At 37.8% G+C, this 10,906-nt stretch overlaps 1 pseudogene; it reads right to left on the reverse strand.

The window, feature by feature from the left end:
* Positions 1-9,213: 9,213 nt before the first annotated feature.
* On the reverse strand, positions 9,214-10,618 carry LOC112403560 (telomeric repeat-binding factor 2-interacting protein 1 pseudogene; annotated as a pseudogene).
* Between the last annotated feature and the right edge of the window lie 288 nt (positions 10,619-10,906).

The following is a 10,906-nucleotide window of genomic DNA, read 5'->3' on the forward strand; positions in this document are numbered from 1 at the left end:
GAGAGAGAGGCATGGACATATATACACTACCAAACGTCAGGTAGATAGCTAGTGGGGAAGCAGCCGCATAGCACAGGGAGATCAGCTCGGTGCTTTGTGACCGCCTAGAGGGGTGGGATAGGGAGGGTGGGAGGGAGGGAGGGAGACGCAAGAGGGAAAAGATATGGGAACATATGTATATGTATAACTGATTCACTTTGTTATAAAGCAGAAACTAACACACCATTTTAAAGCAATTATACTCCAATAAAGATGTAAAACAAAAAGCCTAGACAAACTAAAAGATAATATTAATATACTTACAGTATTTGGATTTATAATTTAATGAGAAAGGAACATGCATGTATGAAAGAAATACTTTTTAAGAAATACAAACAGGGCTTTATAACGTTGTAGGAGATAGAGATAAATTCTGAGTGTTGGGGTATAGCTCAAGTGAGAGGAGGTGGAGAAAATAGTACCTGAACTGGGTTTGGAAATATAAATAATATGTTATTTTTTGGAGAAGGGAGAAAAGAGCTTTCTTTATGCAGGGAATAGCATGAGTAACTGCCCTGAACTATAGAGTACAGTACACATGGAATAGTAACTATTATGGTGTGTGGTATGATTGGAGAATGGAGTTTGTGGAGACATCAACTTAGAAATAAGTCTGAAAGACAGATATAGCCTAGATTGTTAAACGCCTCGCTAAGAACTTTTAATCTTACTGTTTAGAAGACTCCTCCATTAGGAATATGGAAAATATATTTGGAAAGGTGAGGCAGTCAGTGAGAACAGTTAAGACATTGACCAGATGATTTAGTGGAAATCGATGAATACTTAGACAAGGGTAGTGACAATAGGAATAGAACATAGGACTGGATAAATACAAAAGACATTTTGGAGATATCAGCCAGAGACATTCATTTATTAATGGCTGTGGTGGGAGTAGGGCTGAGGAAGGTGTCAAATATGATGTAACATTTTCACCAGGTGGCTAGAACAATAGTGATACTATTCACTGAGACCAAACCTTCATGAAGGAGTTTTGGGTACGTATATTTCTGGACATAATGAGTATGAAATAGTCCAGTCTAGTGTGAGTATAGACTATTTGCTAGTCCAAGTAGATTTGTCCTAAATACACATGGAAATTTGAGCCTGGAGCTTAAGTAAAGAGTCTAAGTTTGGATGTAGAATATGATTCTTATAGTTGACAGAGAAATAGAATTTATTTTTTGATACCCTTGAAAACACCAGGTGGCCTTTTGAATTCTTAGTACAGTTTCTAAAATCTAGGTGTATGGAACACACATAATCTCTGTATAACCTACAGTGTATTTTAGGTGGAATACATCTATTTAATACCCGGCCCTTAATTTTTGTTCTTGGCCAGAAGATATAATTTTTTTGGATTAAGAATAGGGTGTGGGAGGATCAATGATTCTGGAATACACTCCACAACTGCTTTGACAGAACCTGTTTTATTAGCTCACATAAACCCCACCTGCTGGGGCCTTTGCTTGATTGGCAATCTGGTAATCCTCTTGTGAGAATTAACTGAACGGCTTTATCTATAAATAACATTCATTTTCAAGTGTGAGATACAAAGGTGTAGTTATGGCAATGAGAGATTGTCTAGCCTACCACCTTTTTAAATTCAGAGTTAGTTCCTAACGCATTTGTCAAGCTTTTACATTCTTGTCACATTTCTAATATCTTAGGGCATAGTTTGTGAAGAAAACAACTTTTCTTGGAGGAAATATGAACCTGTTTTAGGATTTAGCTTATTATTAGTATTGTTATTATTCGAATGCTTAATCGGGTAACATTGAGTCACTTTTTTTCTTCCAGTTTTGAGATATCGTTGACATGACAGCACTGTATAAGTTTAAGGTGTACAGCATAATGATTTGACCTACATATATCATGAAGTGATCATCACAGTAAGTTTGGTGAACATCCATCATCTCAGATAAATAAAAATGAAGGAAAAAGAAGGAAATATTTTTTCCTTGTGATGGATTTACTCTTTTAACAACTTTCATATAGAACATTCAGTAATGTTAGTTATATTAATCATGTTGCACATTACATTCCTAGTACTTATCTTATAACTGGAAGTCTATATCTTTTGATCACCTTCATCCAATCCACCTCACACAACCCACCTGTAACCACAAATCTGATCTCTTTTTTTTATGAGTTTGTTTACTTGCTTTTGAAGTATAATTAACCTATGACACTAGTTGGTTCCTGTTACCAACATAGTGAGTTGATATTTCTATATATTTCAAAATGATCACCGTGATAAGTGTAGTTACTATGTGTCACCATATAAAGATATTACCTTATTATTACATTGAATAAATTTTAATAATTTACAAAACACTTTCACTGACATGGTTTCACCTTGATCTTCACAATAACTCAAGTGGAGGCAGAGTTGTTACGTTTAATAGGTGAAGAAACAGACTGAGAGAGGTTGAGTAATTTGCTCAAGATCCCAGAGCCAATAAGAGTTGGAACCAGGGCTTTGACATTAACTTGGCTCCAGATGGGCTTTTTTATTCCTATTACATGTCTCTACTTTTTCTAGTAATATTTCTACATCTGATATTTAATATTCTTCCTTGTATGATCTCAAATGAATAGACTATATATATTCTTGTTTTCCACCTTCAAAATTCTTGACATATCTTTTGATATGGTAAATGTGCTATTAAAATATGATCAACACCTTAGGAAAAAGTCTGTGTGTTAACTCATCATATTGATAGTGTCAAGGTTGTTGATTCTTGTTTGATTTTCTCTTTCCTTTTCTCTTTCTTTCTCTTTCCTTCTTTCTCTTCCTTCCTTCCTTCTTTCTTTCTCTTTCTTTCTTTCTTTTTTCTTTCTTTCTGTAGCTGCATGACTATGTTAAGCTTAACTAAGTTACTAGTAGATTTTGGCTGTAATATTCAGCAACACATATTTTGGCTTTATTTTCAAATTAGGTGTCATTTAAATCATGGTATTTACGTTTTATGAAAATTGAAAACTAATAAGAATGAAATATGGAACTGAGGTTGAGCAAAATGTATAGGAAACAATAAGATAGCCAAATACCTGTTTGTATCCAGAATCTGTTCTGCCTTTCGTTTTTTAAAGAAAATATTTTGCATATCATCTTTAGGGACTTTAAATAAAAAATTGATCCTTTACCTAAAGTGTATGGTCTTTTAACTGGGGAAAAGGGCAGAGATAAAAGAGCACCCAGCTTAGGGCACTGCACTGCCCTTTATTGGAAGGAGCAGTGCTGCCAGCTGTCTTTGCTCTGGTTCAGATGCTAGTCATTCAAGGAATCTGATGCTATTTTCCCCTTGTTTAAGTTTGTATTCCTACTGTTTCTTGAGGTCTTTCCGAGTCATGGAAGAGAAGGAGTTAGGCAGAAGGGATCTCAGAATATTGTCTTTGTATGTTAAAGAGCTATCATAATCACTGAGAGAAACTTAAGTTCCACTGGGTGATGAGTATCACTGTATCAGTATTTCCTTGGAAAGAACTATTATGAGGCAAATCAGTGTGTAACCTGGAAGAGGACATCACCAGAAAAGGACCAACTAACGATTGCTTTGTATAGAAACAAAACAAAACAAACTTAATTACATTATCACTTAACGTGGCTAACTTTCTAGTGCTCATTTTTTACAGTTTGGGAGGATTCTATTTAGATTCTAAAAGAGTCAGCAACCTCTTTTCCTTATTTGGCAGTACGTTATTTTAGTTATGTTTCCTCCCCCACCCCTTTTTTTTACATTTATTTAGTTTTTTTGAAACATTTCAAGATATAAAGTGAATAGAATCTTTAGCAACACAATAAGGGCCTTTCCTAATCCTGGTTGAGAAGAGGTGGAACAACCTGTTCAATACTGAGCAGAGGAGTTAGCATTTCAGTATCTCTGTGAGAATTTATTTGTAGTAAAGTGGTCAATTTTAAAATTCTTTAAAACAAATTCGGTCATTCTACCCTTTTTGCTTAATTTAATTTGTAAACTCTGATGAAATTTCCCTCCTTATTGCATAATTTCCATATTTTAGTTTTGGTCAACAAGGCCAGTCCCACAGAGAATTAGCAAGTTGTACGAGTTTTGTGTTTAGCCTCTGCTCCCTTTCCCTTTTGATGTTTGGCTTCTTTGCTTAGCTGATCTTGCCTTGTTCCCACTCCTACAGCACACACTGGCTGTTATTCTAGCAGTGCTGTATGCTGTATGTACCATTCCTCCAGCCTCCTGGCCATTCAACACTCCCTGTAGCTTCACCTCTTCCCTCATTATTTACTGCTTCCCTTTTGACAATAAATATTCTGATAGATTAATCTATTCTAAAGAATTTGTGATTTATAGTGTCTTACTTCTCTAGATAATGTTGTGTTGTGATATTTCAAAATGCAACTGCCAGAGAAACTCCAAGAAACATCATGTAAGTAGGAAAAAATGTATTAGTGGCAGGAATCCTAGGCTTGGGTGCAGGCCAGTTTGAGAGGCAATTTGGAGGCCTTTTGCTAGCCTCAGATTCACATTTTCTAGGCGGCTTCCTACATCATCTGAGGTGGAATTTTGATGCTCTGTTTCTGGTTTTTAACACCACACTCAGTGAGACTATCATGTGAAATTATTACCAAGGGGGAATTTAGCCACTGCCTTTGCAAGCCAATAGACAGTTTATCAAAGGGTAAAGAGGACATTATTTCAGATCTGTCTTGGGTTTGTTTGTAGGGCAGAGTCTCTGCTGTTTTATTTTCTTTTTTTCTGCTGTTTTATTTAATCAACATAGGCTGTTTCCATATTCATAATTATGAATAGAGGATTTAAGTTTAATGTTTTAAATTCCATGTTTCTAAGATTAATATTGAAAAGATTGAAAAATGGCAAGCCTTTTCAGGATGTATAATCAAATAGGTAAATTATCTACACCACTGGAGAAATTTCAAAAATTTACCAGTTTTTTAAAATATAATTTTCAATTTCATATACCCACTTCTCTATTAACATATTGCATTCACAGGGAGAGCATTTATTTCTTTTTTTTTAATTTTTAAATTAAATTAAATTAATTTTTTTATACAGCAGGTTCTTATTAGTCATCAATTTTATACACATTAGTGTATACGTGTCAATCCCAATTGCCCAATTCATCACACCACCACTCCAACCTGGCTGCGGCTTTCCCCCCTTGGGGTCCATACGTTTGTTCTCTACATCTGTGTCTCAATTTCTGCCCTGCAAACCGATTCATCTGTACCATTTTTCTAGGTTCCACATATATGCGTTAATATACGACATTTGTTTTTCTCTTTCTGGCTTACTTCAGTCTGTATGACAGTCTTTAGATTCATCCACGTCTCAACTAATGACCCAATTTCGTTCCTTTTTATGACTGAGTAATACTCCATTGTATATATGTACCACATCTTCTTTATCCATTCATCTATCAATGGGCATTTAGGTTGCTTCCATGACCTGGCTATTGTAAATAGTGCTGCAATGAACATTGGGGTGAATGTGTCTTTTTGAATTATGGTTTTCTCTGGGTATATGCCCAGTAGTGGGATTGCTAGATCATATGGTAATTCTATTTTTAGATTTTTAAGGAACCTCCATACTGTTCTCCATAGTGGCTGAATCAATTTACATTCCCACCAACAGTGCAAGAGCGTACCTTTTTCTCCACACCGTCTCCAGCATTTGTTGTTTGTAGATTTTCTGATGATGCCCATTCTAACTGGTGTGAGGTGATACCTCATTGTAGTTTTGATTTGCATTTCTCTAATAATTAGTGATGTTGAGCAGCTTTTCATGTGCTTCTTGGCCATCTGTGTGTCTTCTTTGCAGAAGTGTCTATATAGGTCTTCTGCCCACTTTTGCATTGGGTTGTTTGTTTTTTTTAATATTGAGCTGCATGAGCTGTTTATATATTTTGGAGATTAATCCTTTGTCTGTTGATTCATTTGCAAATATTTAATATCCTTGTCTAGTTCCTGATCTTAGAGGAAATGCTTTCAGTTTTTCACCATTGAGAATGATGTTTGCTCTGGGTTTGTCATATATGGCCTTTATTACGTTGAAGTAGGTTCCCTCTATGCCCACTTTCTGGAGAGTTTTTATCATAAATTGGTGTTGAATTTTATCAAAACTTTTTTCTGCATCTATTGGGATGATCATATGGTTTTTCTTCTTCATTTTGTTAATATGGTGTATCACATTGATTGATTTGCATATATTGAAGTATGCTTGCATCCCTGGGATAAATCCCACTTGATCATGGTGTATGAAACTTTTAATGTGTTGTTGGATTCTGTTTGCTAGTATTTTGTTGAGGATTTTTGCATCTATATTCATCAGTGGTATTTGTTTATAATATTTTTTTTTGTAGTATCTTTGGTGTTGGTATCAGGGTGATGGTGGTCTCATAGAATGAGTTTGGGAGTGTTCCTTCCTCTGCAATTTTTTGGAAGAGTTTGAGAAGGATGGGTGTTAGGTCTTCTCTAAATGTTTGATAGAATTCACCTGTGAAGCCATCTGGTCCTGGACTTCTGTTTCTTGGAAGATTTTTAATCACAGTTTCAATTTCATTACTTATGATTGGTCTGTTCATATTTTCTATTTGTTACTGGTTCAGTCTTGGAAGGTTATACCTTTCTAAGAAGTTGTCCTTTTCTTCCAGGTTGTCCCTTTTATTGGCATAGTGTTGCTTGTAGTAGTCTCTTACGATGCTTTGTATTTCTGTGGTGTCTGTTGTAACTTCTACTTTTTCATTTCTAATTTTATTGATTTGAGTCCTCTCCCTCTTTTACTTGATGAGTCTGGTTAATGGTTTTTCAATTTTGTTTATCTTCTCAAAGAACCAGCTTTTAGTTTTATTAATCTTTACTATTGTTTCTTTGTTTCTATTTCCTTTATTTCTGTTCTGATCTTTATGATTTCTTTCCTTGTGCTAACTTTGGGTTTTGTTTGTTCTTCTTTCTCTAGTTCCTTTAGGTGTAAGGTTAGATTATTTATTTGAGATGTTTCTTGTTTCTTGAGGTAGGCTTGTATAGCTATAAACTTCCCTCTTAGAACTGCTTTTGCTGCACCCCATAGGTTTTGGATCGTCGTGTTTTCATTGTCATTTGTCTGTAGGTATTTTTTGATTTCCTCTTTCATTTCTTCAGTGATCTCTTGGTTATTTAGTAACGTATTGTTTAGCCTCCATGTGTTTGTGTTTTTAACATTTTTTTCCCTGTAATTGATTTCTAGTCTCATAGTGTTGTGGTCAGAAAAGATGCTGGTATGATTTCAGTTTTCTTAAATTTACTGAGGCTTGTTTTGTGACCCAAGATGTGATCTATCCTGGTGAATAATCCTTGCGCACTTGAGAAGAAAGTGTAATCTGCTGTTTTCGGATGGAATGTCCTATAAATATCAATTAAATCTATCTGGTCTATTGTGTCATTTAAAGCTTCTGTCTCTTTATTTATTTTCATTTTGGATGATCTGTCCATTGATGTAAGTGAGGTGTTAAATTCCCCCACTATTATTTTGTTACTGTCGATTTCCTATTTTATAGCTGTTAGCAGTTGCCTTATGTATTGAGGTGCTCCTATGTTGGGTGCATATATAGTTGTAATTGTCATACCTTCTTCTTGGATTGATCCCTTGACCATTATGTAATGTCCTTCCTTGTCTCTTGTAACATTCCTTATTTTAAAGTCTGTTTTATCTGATATGAGTATTGCTACTCCTGCTTTCTTCTGATTTCCATCTGCATGGAATATCTTTTTCCATCCCCTTACTTTCAGTCTGTATGTGTCCCGAGGTCTGAAGTGGGTCTCTTGTAGACAGCATAGATATGGGTCTTGATTTTGTATCCATTCAGCAAGCCTGTGTCTTGTGCTTGGAGCATTTAATCCATTCACGTTTAAGGTAATTATCGATATGTATGTTCCTATGACCATTTTCTTAATTGTTTTGGGGGTGTTTTTGTAGGTCCTCTTCTTCTCTTGTGTTTCCCACTTTGAGAAGTTCCTTTAGTATTTGCTGTAGAGCTGGTTTGGTGGTGCTGAATTGTCTTAGCTTTTGTTTGTCTGTAAAGTTTTTGATTTCCCCATCGAATCTGAATGAGATCCTTGCTGGGTAGAGTAATCTTGGTTGTGGTTTCTTCCCTTTCATCCATTTAAGTATATCATGCCGCTCCCTTCTGGCTTGTAGAATTTCTTCTGAGAAATCAGCTGTTAACCTTATGGGAGTTCCCTTGTATGTTATTTGTCGTTTTTCCTTTGCTGCTTTCAATAACTTTTCTTTGTCTTTAATTTTTGCCAGTTTGATTACTATGTGTCTCGTCGTGTATCTCCTTGGGTTTATCCTGTATGGGACTCTCTCTGCTTCCTGGACTTGGGTGGCTATTTCTTTTCCCATGTTAGGGAAGTTTTCAACTATAATCTCCTCAAATATTTTCTCTGGTCCTTTCTCTCTCTCTTCTCCTTCTGGTACAAATGTTGTTGTGCAATAATGCAAATGTTGTGCAATAATGCAAATGTTGTTGTGTTTAATTTTGTCCCAGAGGTCCCTTAGGTCGTCTTCATTTCTTTTTGTTCTCTTTTTTTTTTTTACAAAGTTCTATTTATTTTCAATAATGAAATCAACACAACAAAGAGGAATTAATCCTCTAATTTTAAAACCTAACCTATTCTTAGCACAAAACTATCCTCAATAAATAGAAACACATTACTAGTAACCAAGTAAGACTTTTCCCAAGACTGTCTAAATTTTTGTGTTTTAAACAAAACTGGATGGTAGATAAAGAAACACATGCTAGAGACTTAACTGACACAGACTTGAAGAAAAGAACAGCCAACAAACAGGCTCCCCAAATATAAGTTGGCAAAAGGAATATGGGGTTTTCAAAGCAGCCCAGAAATCAGAGTTCACTGGGGGATGCAAGGGTTTGGGACAGTCCATGTTCCAAGGCCTTGTAATTAAATCTTTCCACATTCCTAGATTCTTGATTTGGAATCTATCATAATCTAGAGAAGCTTCTGCCAAAGGATAGGAGGCTCTTTATTTATGCTTTCTGAAAAGACCCATCTAATTTTCCACCTTTGACTTTCTCACTAGCTCCTCTCACCAATACAGCAGGGATTCCATTCCAGAAAGCGGTTATTACTATGTAAACCAACCTCTCTGTTTTTGATTTTCCTTTTACAAACACATTGATACTGCCAGGAACAGCTCTAAATATATCCAATTTCTTTTATTTTCATCCTCCAACTTTGCTTGGCTACAAAATCTAGGACTCACAGAGCAACAATAGCATTGGTCAAAAGATGAGTGTCAGTTCCAATGTAAAAATCTCTGAAGTTCAATAGTCACAAAAAAATTTTTTAATGCCTTATCTGCCAAACCTTTTTTTTTCATTATCTTGCCAATTATTTCTTTCGGAATTCAATCATCCGAGCTGCATTCTGAGCACCAAATTTTTTGACCAGTGCATCCCGGGTACCCTCATCATCTTTTTGCAAATCTAAGTCATCCTGTCGGGACCAAATGGGATACCCATCAGCTCTCTGACCAGAGTCTAAAAAGGAGGAAGTACCCTCCAGCTCACCACTATTTTTTAGGAAGGCCTGTGTAACTGTCGACAGATCCAAGTTAAACTTTTCCATTAACTGCCGGATGATCTTAATGGCAGCTCCCACCTCTGGTGCGGAAACTTTTTCTTCTTCTTCTGCTTCCTCATCAGGCTGTGTTTCTGAGTCTTCCTCAGGTGTGGGTGGATCATCATCACACATTGTTATATGTATTTCAAAATCAGGGCTCTCATCCACCACAATCTCCTCAAACTCCCGGGTGGCTTCTACAAGCATCTTTTTGACTGCTTCTTCATTCTCCTTGATCTCTTCCTTTTCAAATTCTTCTTCAGGCAAGTCTGGAGTTCTCTTATTCTGTGGTTCCCCGCTATCAGCATCCTCGGCGTCTTGCTCAGTTTTCCGCTTGAGTTTCTGGGAGGAGGGGCTCACTGGGGCCTCCCCCAACAGGTACTTATGCTCCTGGACCCGCAGGCGCTTGAGATAGTGGTCCTTCATGGACTGCCACGAGTGCTGGGTGAGCGAGCTCTTCTCCATTGCTTTCCACAAGGCGTTGCCGGTGACGGAGCTGGGCGAGCAGGCATGTTCCTTCACATAGGTCAAGATGGCCACGTCCGAGAAGACGATCTGCCCCGCCTGTGGCTGCAGCTTGGGCTCCGTGGCGGCGGTGCCCCCAGCCTGAGCCCCGGGCTTCGTCTCTGGGGCCTGGTCGGCCCCTGGAGCCGGGCCCAACCGATAGGCCTCCAGCGCGAGCCTCTCGTTGCGCTCCACGCAGTCCAGGATGTACTGCGTGGAAATGAAGTCGCCCAAGGCCTTGGCCGCCGCCTCCCCGGGCTGAGCCAGCAGCACGGCCCCGGGCTCCTGCATGCGACACAAGGTGCCGCCTCCGTGCAGGATGAGCGTCGAGAGCCTGCGCTTCGCCGGGCTGGGACGCACGTAGAAGGACATGGAGCTGCCATCCTTCCTCACGAACAGAGTCGAGGAATGGGTTGGCCCATTGGGGCCTTTGCCCAAATCCATCGCCTTAGCCATAGCTCACGCCGAGCACCAGAAGAAGGTGCCGTCTTGCCAGCACACGGCGTACAGAGACCCTCGTTCTTTTTTTAAAATTCTGTTCCTCAGCAGTGCATTCCACCATTCTGTCTTGCAGGCCACTTATCCATTCTTCTGCCTCAGTTTTTCTGCTATTGATTCCTTCTAGTGTAGTTTTCATTTCAGTTATTGTATTGTTCATCTCTGTTTGTTTGTTCTTTAATTCTAATGGTCTTTGTTAAACATTTCTTGCATCTTCTCGATCTTTGCCTCCATTCTTTTTCCGAG

This window comes from Neophocaena asiaeorientalis, unplaced genomic scaffold (assembly GCF_003031525.2).
Source record: "Neophocaena asiaeorientalis asiaeorientalis breed wild unplaced genomic scaffold, Neophocaena_asiaeorientalis_V1.1 scaffold67, whole genome shotgun sequence".
Lineage (NCBI taxonomy): Eukaryota > Metazoa > Chordata > Mammalia > Artiodactyla > Phocoenidae > Neophocaena > Neophocaena asiaeorientalis.